This window comes from Elephantulus edwardii, unplaced genomic scaffold, assembly GCF_000299155.1.
Source record: "Elephantulus edwardii isolate Elephantulus edwardi_28Jun2011 unplaced genomic scaffold, EleEdw1.0 scaffold00011, whole genome shotgun sequence".
NCBI lineage: Eukaryota > Metazoa > Chordata > Mammalia > Macroscelidea > Macroscelididae > Elephantulus > Elephantulus edwardii.
Window position 1 is genome coordinate 6,954,101 of NW_006399761.1, and position 9,435 is coordinate 6,963,535.

The window sequence follows — 9,435 nt, forward strand, 5'->3', positions numbered from 1 at the left end:
ATCTCTATCTCTATCTCTATCTCTATCTCTATCTCTATCTCTACCAAGGATGTCATGGTATTTCCAATCAATTTGTATGCATCTCACAGTTGAATAATGAATAAGGAAGACTGACGACAAGTTGATACTTTTGAATTTTGGTTTTGGAGAAGAGTATTGAATATTGCATGACTTGGCAAAATAACAATTTTGTCTCAGAAGAAGTGCAACCAGGGTGCTCCTTAGAGGCGAGGATGGTATCACTTTGCTTCCCATACTTGAGCTATGTTTCTAGAAGACACTGCTGTTTTTTACTGTAGCTAAGCCTCTAGCAGGTTTTCAAAGGCAGTAAATCACATGGGAGGAGATTGTCCATCTTTCTCCTGAGGAGCAGCTGGTGAATTTGAACTGCAGCCTCTGCATTCTCTTCCTCTGCTCCTCCACCTTACGAAGACGTCCCTTTCTAAGGAATAGCACTTCCTAACAACATGCACAAAGTATGTGAGATGACGCTTTGCCTCCAGGGAGCACTCTGGCTGCACTTTCTCCAAAGCATGTCTGTTCTTTTGGAAGTCCATGGTGTAGTCAGTACTTTTCTCCAACACCACAACTCAAAGCTATCAATCCTTCTGCTGTCCTTATCAATTCTCTTGCTCTCAGACGTACAGCAAGTGATATGAAAGACCCTAGCCTAGATCAGGCGCACCTTAGTCTTCATGCTTACTTCATTGCTGATCAGTATATTGGAGTGGTCCCTGACTGCAAAAGAACCCCAGTGAGATGGATTAACACGTGACTCCAGCAATGGGCTCAAGTGTGTCAGAGAGGATGAGGATGGCACAGGATAAGACAAGGTTCGTATATATTGTTCAGAGGGTCGCTGTGATTTACCTGCTTGACGCCACCTAACAAACACCTCCAACCTTTGTATTGGCAGTAAAATTTCAGGAGACTCTAGTTCTTGAAAACAGATGTCATTCTGAGAAAGGGAGATGATCAACAAAAGACTGGAGGACCTTCAATGAGATAGACTGACTGCAACAATGGTTGAGAAAGACAGTTACTTCCTGTGTGGTTTACAGCCTCTGAAAAACCCCTGGAGGGTCAGTAGTGAGTTGGTTTCAACCTGACAGCATGCAAGGTCAACACCAATTACATGTGTGAACTGCTGTCAACACATTAGAGGGTAAGGGTTGTCCATGTGGACATGGGGTGGGTGAACACCTTTCTACACATATGGGTCCCACCTGGATCTGCTGAAATAATGCAAGTGTCATTTTTTTCCTTCTTTCCTGTTCTTGAATCTGATTAATGTCATGGCCAGAGCCTATTTTTGTCTCTGACAAATGCTTTGTGTGCAGATAATCAGAAATTCTTTTTCATTATTTAGAGAAGAGCCCGCGGAGGTTTTTTCCTTGAGTCACACACCAGCAATGGTGACTGTTTCCCCAGGCTGTCCCTCTTTCTGCTGGAATCAGTATGATTTCTTTTAATCACTTTCCCATTACCCTCTAATTATATAAAATTGGGTTATATTAGGTATAATTTCTGTTGGTAGCCACAGGGTGGCATTCATGTTCTTTGTTACCACTTTAATGAGCGATAGATTACAAGGTCACTTTGAGTAGATAAATAGCCTATAGATCCTTTCCAATGAGGCTCATGTTCCGATTTTTCACATTAACACTTGTAAATTGCAGAACTTACGATGCTATCCCTCCCGGACCTCATTTTGCTTCCAGCACCTGAAGCCCCTTCCAGCAGGAATCCAAGATAACTCTATCCAGTGGCCTTGTTTTAATATTCAACTCAGTCGAAGCAAATCTAATGAGAGTCAGACGCCTGACTCCACCTTGGTATTCATTTAGACTCAGCCATCATGGGGAACAGCCCTTAGTGCAGATTGGACTCTTGATGGTAAACACCAACCTGAATAGCAAGCGATATGGTCAGATAAAGCAAGGCAAGCATAGGTTTACTGATACTTAGCTACCATTCTCTAGTGAAAATTTTCACATGTGAAACATGCCAGTTGCAAACACAAGCAAGCGATACCTACTTTTATTTAACTCTTTAAAAATTTTATGTTGGTTTGTATACAAAGTTTGCATGCATTGTACACACATTCATACAGTGTTTCATATAGTGCTCCACACAGTCATTCTCATGATGTTTTATAACATCATTCACCATTGAACTGTGCTCACCAATACCCTGTCTTTCTAGATACCTGCTGGAACTTTCCCATTTCCTTTACCCTTCCTCCTTCCACCCACCAAATTGTGCGGCCCTATAATTTCCCTCCTGCCCACCCTCACCCCTCGTCCCTCCCTCTCCTGGATCTCATACACATTTTACTAGTTATCTTTTTATTTTTATAATAATGGTCTTACATAGCATTTATCGTTATGAGACTGGGTTAGTTCACTCAGCATAATGCCCCCTAGTCTCTCCCAAGTTTGTAGTCATTTTCAAAACTGTTGTTCTTGAGTGCTGTGTGGTATTCCATCATGTGAATGTACCATAATTTCTCAATTCATTTGATTGTAGTTGGGTATTAAGGCTCTCTCCATGTTCTTGCAGTTGTGAATAATGCTGCTATTGATGCTTTTGAGTTGTGGTGCTGGAGAAGAGTATTGAGGATACTATGGACTGCCGTGAGAAACAGCATGTCTGTCCAGGAAAGGGTGAAACCAATTCTGCTCCTTGGAGATGAGGATTTTGAGATTGTGTCTCACATACTTTGGACATATAGCCAGGAGGAACCAGTCTTTGAAGAAGGATACCATTCTTGGAAGGTTCATGGGACAGTCCAGGAGAAGAAGACCCCAGAGAAGATGGTTTGACACAATAACTGGGGTAATGAAAGTAGGTGTGTTACAGACAGTGAGTTTGGCTCAGGATAGAGGAGGGTTCTAAGTTGCTTGGCATAGGTCATAGTTGACTTCATGGTAGAGAACAACAACAGAAAACCAACATGAACATTGGTGTACAAATTTCTGTTTGTGTCTCAGTTCTAATTTCCTTGGGGTATATTCCTAGAATATCCAGGTTATATGAAATTTCTATGTTCAGCTTCTTGAGGAAATAACAAACTGCTTTCCAGAGTGGTTGTACCATAGTACGTTCTCACCTTTCTGCGTCCTCTCCAATATTTATTGTTTGCTTTCCTGTTGAACTTTGCCACTGCTACTTGGGTGAGATGGTATCACATTGTGGTTTTGATTTGCCTCTCTCTCTTATCACCAGTGATTTTGAATAGTTCTTCACATGTCAGTTGACCATATGATTATCTTCCTCTGTGAAAAAGTCTTCCCATGTCTTTCACCAGTTTTTAATAGGGTTATCAGTCTTTTTTTTTTAAGCCCTGTAGTATTCTGTAAACTTTCATTGTGAGACCCTTGTCTGAGATGGTATTGTCAAATACTTTTTCCCAGTTAGTGGGTTTTCTTTTCACTCTTTTGGAAAATCGTTTTTTATGCACACAGGGATTTAATTTTTAGAAAGTCCCATTCATCAGTTTTGTCCTCTTCTGGTTGTATATTTCTTGCTGTATTTGTCAGCCTTTTAATACTGTACACGAGGGTTTCTAAACTTGGCCCAAATTTGTTTCTTATAATGTTTATGATTTTGGGACTTATGCCTAGGTCTCTGATCCATCTTGAGTTGACTTTTTTGTGTGATGAGAAGAGTGACTCCTGTGCCAGCTTTCTGCAGTACAGTTTTGCGAAGACCATTTGTTGAAGAGGTTATTTCCCCATTTGATAGATTTTGTTTCTTTGTCAAATAGCAGCAGTTGACCATAGCTCGATGGTTGTTGAATTTCTGAGTTCTCTATTCTGTTCCATTGGCCTTTGTGCCTGTCATTGTACCAGTACTATGCTGTTTTGGTTATTACCACTTTGTAGTAGATTTTGAGGTCAGGGAGTGTTATGCCTTCCACTTCGTTTTTGTTTTTGAGAACTGCTTGCTTATTCAGAGTCTTTTCTCTCCAAATAAACTTGCCAGTTTCCTTTTCTATCTCTTTGAAAAATGAATTTTGTATCTCTATTGGGAGTGTGTTAAATATGTAGATTGCTTTTGGCAAGATTGTGATTTTTACTATATTGTGTCTTCCTGTCCATGAACAGGGAATGTTTTCCCATTTATTTTGGTATTTTATTGTTTCCTTCTAAGTTTTTTGTAGTTTCCTTTGTAAAGGTCTTTTATGTATCTAGTTAGGTTTATTCCTAAGTACTAATTTGTGGTTAGCTATTGTAAATGGTATTGCTTTGTTATTTTCCTTTTCTATGTTTTGTTACTGAAGTGGAATCCCACTGACTTGCGTATATTGATATTGTATTGTGTCACTTTATTAAATTGGTCTAACTCTTAACAGTTTTTTGTTGAGTCCTTGTGGTTTTCTGTGTATACTATCATATCATCTGCACACAGTGACAGATTCACCATCTCTGCCAATTTGAATGCCTTTTATTTCCTTCTCTTGTCTTATTTCCCTAACAAGTACTTCCAATACAATATTAAATAGGAGTGGCAACAGTGAACATCCTTGTGTGGTTCCTGTTTACAAGGAGAATGCTTTCAGACTTTCTTCTTTGAGAATTATATTGGCTCTTCGTTTTGTGTACATACTTTCCACAATGTTGAGGAAATTATCTTCTATTTCTCCATTACTGAGTGTTTTGATCAGGAAGGGGTATTCTATTTTTTCAAAGGCCTTTTCTGCATCAATTGCTAAGATCATATGGTTCCTGTTATTTGCTTTGTTAATGCAATGAATTACATTGATAGTTTTTCTTATGTTGAACTATCCTTGCATACCTGTTATGACTCCCACTTGGTGATGATGGTTTTTCCTTCCTTCCTTCCGTTGGATTATATTGGCCAAGATTTTTTAAAGAATTTTTTGTATCTATATTCATGAGAGAAATTGGTCGCTAGTTTTCTTCTTTTTTGGTAATTTTCTTGCCTGGATTTCATGTTAGGATTATACTAGCTTCGTAGAATGACTCTGAGAATATTCCTTCTTTTTCTAATTTTTGAAATAATTTAAGTAGAATTGGTGATAGATCTTCTCTGAATGTTTGGTAAAATTCAGCCATGAAGCCATTTTTCCAGAAATTTTTTGCTGGGAAAGTCTTTTTTATGATCTGCTCAATTTCTTCTTTTGTGATGGCTCTGTCCAAGTGTTGTATATCTGTCCATGTCAATCTTGGTAGGGCATGAATTTTAAGGAATTTATCCATTTCCTCTAAGTTTTCAAATTTATCAGAGTAAAGATTTTCTTAATAACTGATATTATAAATTTAATTTCATCTGGTTATGTTGTGATGTCACCTCTGTCATTAATTAACAAAATTATTTTTGTCTTCTCTTTTTTCCTCTTTTGTTAAGTTTGACAGTGGTTTCTCAATTGTATTGACCCCTTTATTGATAATGTCAATATATTTCTATCTCATTAATTTAGCTCTTCTCCTTATAATTTCCTTTCTTCTAGAGGCTGTGGGGTTAGATTGTCTTTCTTCTATTTGATGTAGTTACTGAGTTAGATCATTACTTTTACTTTTTTCTTCCTTTTTTTATGTGTGTCTCTATTGCTATAAACTGCCCCGAGGATGACTTTAGCTGCACCCAGAGATTTTGATATGCTGTATTTTCATTTCTTTTGAGGAACTTTTTTATTTAATTCTATTTTATTTATAACACTTCTATCACCTAATTGTTTTCTAGCATGGTGTTATTTAACTTCCACATGGATGGTTTTACGGTTTTATCCTCTTGTGATTAATTTCCAGTTTTATGGCATTGTGGTCGGAGAAGAGACTTTGCATTATTTAAATGTTTTTTAATTTGTTGAAGCTTGCTTTGGTCCTAGTATATGATCAATGCAAAGAATGTACTATGTGCACTTAAGAAAGTAAATTGACATTTAGTTGGATGCAGTACCCTGAACACATCCACAAAGTTGAATTGTCTGATAGTGTAGTTTAGATCTTCTGCTCTTTGTTAAGTTTCTTCTGAGTGGACCTATCCTTCGGTGTGAATGATGTGTTAAAGCCCTCTAGTGCTATTGTGGTGCTGTCTATGTCTTTCTTCAGTTCCATTAACACTTCTTATATGTATTTTGCAGGTATATAATTTGGTGTGAAAATATTGACCAAGGTTATGTCTTCTTGATCTTTTGTGCATCTAATAATTATGTAGTGTCCTTCCTTTTCTTTTATGTGTTTTTCACCCTGAAGTCTATTTTATCAGAGATTAGTATTGCCACTCCTACTTTTTTGGATGCCAGTTGCTTGGTATTTTTTCCCCCAGCCTTTGATTCTGAGTCTATCTTTCTCTTCATTTCTTAGATGTGTCTCTTGCAGACAACATATTGATGACCTTTGTTTTTTATCCAATTTTTTCTCTTAATTGGTGCAGTTAGTCCATTCACATTAGGTATGATTATTGTCAGTCCAGCTTTTATCGTTGCCATTTTTGCTGTGTTTCTTTTTCTGTTGCTTTTGGTTACAATGGTCCACCTCTTTTTGTTTGGTTTTTTGTTGTGTGTGAAGGACTTCCCTAAAAATTTCTTGTATTTTTGACCTTGTTTTCACAAATTCCTTTAGTTCCTTCTATTCTGTAAATCGCCTAATTTCTCCTTCATATTTGATGGGCAGCCTTGCTGGGTACAGGATCCTTGGTTGGCAGTTGTTTTCTTTCAACTTTCTGTATATGAAATTCCATTGTCTTCTAGCTTGCATGCTTTCTGCTGAGAAATCAGAACTTAATCTAATTGTTTTTCTTTTGTAGATACCTCTTTGTTTTTCTTACACTAATTATAGTATTCTGTCCTCTCTTATTTTGGAGAATTTGACAATGAAGCATTATCTTAAATGTTCCTTGCACTGGGTCAATGCTAATCTTCTCTGTATCATGACAAAGTTTAATATATATGTTGCCAAAGCAAGCACTATATCTACCTTTCTTAGGGGTTCTCTGCCTTTTCCAGGTGTTTTACATTTAAAAAGAGGCTTTGTATCTATAGGAAGGTTCTGTGGGTATTAGGAGAGAGATAGATGTCAGCCATCCCTAAACGCAAAGTCTTTGGTTTTATTGTCCACTAGATTTGTAAGTAAACCCAAGTAAGTCTGTGCCTGCCTCACTTATAGGATAATCTGACACCAACAAGTGGTACTGCTCACCCCAACAGGTCTCTGTAAGTGTAGGTGGATTTTCCAGACCAATCCTTGAGGCAGGAAAAATGATCTATTTCATTTTTAATCCTTACTTTGATAATTAAAGAGAACACATACACATAATGAAATACACACAGAGGGCAGTCCACTGGCAGCATCTGGTGGTGTTTTGGAGACTCAAAGCTTGTCCTTTTACCCCTCCTCACCTTATACTAGACTTCTCATTCATTCACCCTTTTTGGTAACTTAACAATAATTATATTATTCTCTGGTAAGATAATATACTATGGGTTTTATCACATTTATTTTTCAATTATTGCCTCATTTTATAGTTGAGGAACGTGAAGAAAGATGGGAAATCTCTGTATGTGTCATTTATGTGTCAGACAAGCTCTGAAAAACCTACCAGAGGTGATCTCTAAGTCTGTTCCAACTTGATAGCAGTGAGTTGTATTGTTGAGTTCAATGGTTAATTAAATCAGACACTAAGAGGAAAAGTGGAGAAGTAAAATAGGTGCCAAAGGTTTCTACATCTGCACTCCCCTTTTCTTTTTAAAACTACACAGCTATTCTGGATTGACACTAACACTTCTCTCCTCCAGAGAACCCAGAGTCTGAAAGACCCCACACTCTCCATCCAGGCTGATTATTGTAATAATGGATTTGCATGGCCTTTTGTTGACTCCCGTCTCTCCATCTAGTCCATTCTGCTTCACCTTCTGGAATTACCTTATTGAACTCTGCTCTCATTTTCACTCTTATTCAGAAATATGAGATGCCATAAACCCCTATATTTTACCTCTCACAAGTCACTTAGAATTAATTCACTAAAAATTTCTTTCTTCTCTAATCAACGCGCTAGTGGCCACTGTGAACTATTCATCAAGTTAAATAATTCATTGCTGTCAAGTCACAAGCAACCAGTCGTTGATCCTTCAACAGGTTTGCAGAGGTTGTAGATAGTACAGGAGGAGATTGCCCATCTTGATCCCATGGGGCTCCTGGTGGATTTGAATCATTTGACTTTGGGTTGGCTATACAAGTCTTTGCTTACATACTTGTGAGTAATAGAATATTCTGTGGATTCTATGATTTGAGTATATAAACTGAATAAAGAAACTAGTTTGGTCAGTATAGTATCTTACGCAATTTTAATACTTGTTTAATGGTATTCTTTCCTCCTTGCCTGCATCTAAGGCTTCCTGCCTTTCTGGTACAGAGCGTAGGTAGATCCAGTCTTTCTAGTTTGTACACGTATTCTCCTACTTGCTAGATACTGTTCCTGATCTTTTCAGAATTGTCCTACATAGTCAGGTGAGGAGCGGTGGAAGAAGTTCTTACTTGACTGTTAATAGTGTAAGTTATTTTTTCCTTCTGTAGATCTGAAAGAACAAGCCCCGGTGGTATAGGGCTTTTTATATTGGAATGTTAACCAAAGGCTTGGAGATCTGAATACACATGCTGCTGGATGGGAGAAAGATATAGACATTCACTTCCTGTGAAGAGTTGCAGCGTTAGAACCCCAGTGAAAGGTTTCCATGAATCAGAACCATATTGAGAGAAGTAAGAACCAACTCTCATTTAGCATTTGCATGTCTGTAGGTGACTCCCTGGCTGGGCCTTCAAGTGGCCAGGAACTGTTTAACTTCCTGGTCCTGCTGCTTCCTGGCTTATAATTTTCTAGTTATCCTCTTCACCTAGACTGTCTGTTGGGAATCCATTGATCCTGAAAGCAATCCTGTTAGACAAGATTACTCTAAATGTAATTTCAGGCTCACATTCTTAAACATAGTTTCCATATCTGGGTCTAAGGATTCATACATCTTTGAGTGTCAATAGAAGGGAGAATAGTAACTCTCAAGCTAAAGCCTTTTACTCTGCTATCAAAAGATACACTAGCTAACATTGAACCTTTGGATTGTTTTATATTAAGTAAAAGAAGCTGGAAGAAAAAAAAATCACAAAATTTAGCTGAGCTTTACCTAACTAAATGATAAAATAGAAATAAAAAAATTAGGAAATTACTACTGCACAGATTAAGGGACTGGATACTTGTAGGGGGAAGGGAGATGTTGAGAAGACATTTATCTTAGCGATAGTATAAACTTAGAACTAGAGGTAGTTCCATGGATGTTTGCTTTATAACTTCCATTAAGTTAACTAAATATGTATATTTTGTGCTCTGAAAACCCACTGGAGGGTCAGCTATGGGTCAGTTCCAACTTAATGGCATATAACAACAACAACAACAACATGTTGTTTGTTGTTATGTGCC